Genomic DNA, 3250 nt, shown 5'->3' on the forward strand with positions numbered 1-3250 from the left:
AAGCGGCTACCATCAAATTCGTATTCGGCCAGGAGACGAATGGAAGACCGCCTTCAAAACCAAGGATGGACTGTTCGAGTGGAAGGTCATGCCCTTTGGTCTGACGAATGCACCTAGTACATTCATGCGAGTTATGACACAGGTACTTCGTCCATTTATTGGTCGATTTTTGGTTGTATACTTTGATGATATCTTAGTTTACAGCAAGCATCCAGATGATCACATCGACCATTTGAAGCAAGTCTTGAGGGTGCTCCGTATGGAGAAGCTATACATTAATCTCAAGAAGTGTTCCTTTATGCTGCCCAAGGTTGTATTCCTTGGTTTTATTGTCTCCTCCAAGGGGGTTGAAGCTGATCCTGAGAAGATCAAGAGCATCACCAACTGGCCTACCCCGAAGACAATCACTGAAGTCCGTAGCTTCCACGGTCTAGCCTCATTTTACAGGAGATTCATTCGAAATTTTAGTGCAGTCATGGCACCTATTACCGAATGTATGAAGCAGAGTAAAGGCAAGTTTGAGTGGACAACAGCGGCGACAAAAGCCCTCCATCTTATCAAGAAGAAGATGACGGAGGCCCCGGTATTACGCCTGCCAGATTTTAATCGTGTATTTGAGGTGGCAACTGATGCTTCGCATATTGGGTTGGGAGGTGTGCTGATACAAGAAGGGCACCCTATCGCTTTCTATAGCGAGAAACTCAACGATGCCAAGCGACGCTACTCGACTTACGATTTGGAGCTCTATGCTGTCATCCAAGTGTTACGCCATTGGAGACACTATCTTATTGGTAAGGAATTTATTCTTTACACCGATCATGAAGCACTCAAACATCTCCATTCTCAGAAGTCAGTCAGTCAGAAGCATGCAAAGTGGGTTGCTTACCTACAAGAGTTCGTCTTTGCGATGAAATACAAGGCTGGTAAAGAGAACACGGTGGCTGATGCTTTAAGCCGAAAAGTTCTCACTATCAATACATTTTCAGCACATGCCGTTAGTATTGATCAGATACGAGATGAGTACGCGTCTGATAAGGATTTCAGAGTTCTATATGCAGAGTTACAGCAAGGTGAGCAACACCCTAAATATTCTGTCCACAATGGTTATTTGTTCTTCGGAACGCGATTATGCATTCCAGACTCCTCCCTACGACATCACATCATAAGGGAGTTACACGGAGGAGGGTTGGGAGGCCACTTCGGCAAGGACAAGACCATCATACAGGTGACTGATCGGTACTACTGGCCACACATTGCAAAAGACGTAGATCATGTCATCAAAAGGTGTCGAGTCTGTCAACTTGCTAAGGGGACCAAGCAGAATACAGGCCTCTACTCCCCACTACCGGTTCCTCATGCACCTTGGCTCGACATTAGTATGGATTTTGTACTTGGGCTGCCACCTACAAGAGAACGGTACGATTCCATCATGGTTGTAGTGGATCGCTTCTCTAAGATGGCTCACTTTTTGCCATGTCGAAAGACCTTTGATGCCTATCACATTGCAAAGCTCTTCTTTAAAGAGGTTGTTCGACTGCATGGGCTGCCAAGTACTATTGTCTCTGATCGTGACGTCAAGTTTATGAGCTATTCCTGGAAGACATTGTGGCTAAAAACTAACACAAAGCTACAGTTTTCAACTGCATTCCATCCACAAACTGACGGTCAGACAGAGGTTGTTAATAGAAGTTTGGGGAACTTGTTGAGGTGCTTAGTCCGAGATTATGAGAAGACATGGCCAGCAATCCTTGACATAGCTGAGTTTGCCTACAATAGCTCTGTGAACAGGACAACGGGGCGCACACCATTTGAGATATTACTTGGAATTCAGCCGCAACGCCCAATTGATGTTGTTCCACTCCCACCCAGGCTCGAATCAGCCTTGAAGCTGATGAATTCTTGCGCCACATCACAGAGGTGCATGCAAACGTGCGACGACGTATTGCCTTAAGTAATGATGTCTACAAGACTACAGCTGATCGTCATCGTCGTTATGTGGAGTTTAAACCAGGAGACATGGTTATGGTTCGCATAAATCCTGAGAGGTTCTAACCTGGTGTTAACACAAAGCTCCATCCAAAGAAGATGGGTCCTTATAAGGTGCTGAAACGTATAGGACCAAATGCTTATGTGCTCGAATTACCTGAGGAAATGACCATAAGCGATGTCTTCAATGTAGCTGACCTACATCTTTATGTGGGACATCATTCAGATGATGGTGACCTGGAACAAATGCTAAGGCTGCCCCAACTTACACCACCTCTTGAAGATGTTATTGAAGAGGTTTTGGATGATACTTACAAAACCACTCGTCGTGGCACCGGTTATCACACTTTTCTTATCAAATGGAAGGGACGACCACGGACTGATTGCACTTGGATTCATGCTGATGACTTCAAGCGACTCGATCCTGACTTATATGAGCGTTACATGTCTTTCACCCATTCGTCGGAGACGAATGTTTTCAAGTCGGGAGGAGCTGATGCAGATCTGAAGACCTACATCCGTAGGAAGAAGGCCAACAAGAGTAACTAGCATGTGGCCTTACCTTGTTGATGCTTATTAATTTCATACTTAGTTTTTATTTCATGTTTTATGTCTTAGTTTAGTTCCAATTGAACCATGGTCCATGTTGGTCCAATATCGTTCAATTAAAGTGGTTAAAAGTTACTTTTACTTATACTTTTTACTTTTCTAAATGGGGGGGGGATCAATTCACTTTTGTAAGTGATGATGGATGAAGACTTTTTCCACCTTTGGTAGTTGGGGAATGACTTTTCCATTGTAACTTTAAGAGGTGAGGATTTTTCCACTTTTGGTAGTTGGTAGGTGAAGGCTTTTTCAACTTTAGTAGTTGGAAGGTGAAGACTTTCCTACCTCAACGTTAATAGGTGAAGACTTTCTACTATTGTTAGTTGGAAGTTGGGTATGTAATGTTTTGTTGAATTGGTCCTATAAATAGGGATCAATTGTAAGCATTCAAGGACAACTCATAATTTAAAACAAAGTTTGCTTATGCAACTCTCTTCTTGTGTTTGATCAAGAATCTCTTGTGTTTGCTCAAGAAATCCCTTGTGTTTGATCAAGGTAGGTTGGTGTTTGATCCAGTCGATCCACCTTGCGGTGTGAAGCCCGGGTGTTATTTTATTGTTTATTGGTCCATCCTTTTCATCTTTCAACAAATTTTAGCAATATCCTATTCTCCATATCTAGAATTCCCTATTCTCTGAGAAAAGATCCTACCCTGGTA

This window comes from Macadamia integrifolia, unplaced genomic scaffold (genome assembly GCF_013358625.1).
Source record: "Macadamia integrifolia cultivar HAES 741 unplaced genomic scaffold, SCU_Mint_v3 scaffold876, whole genome shotgun sequence".
Lineage (NCBI taxonomy): Eukaryota > Viridiplantae > Streptophyta > Magnoliopsida > Proteales > Proteaceae > Macadamia > Macadamia integrifolia.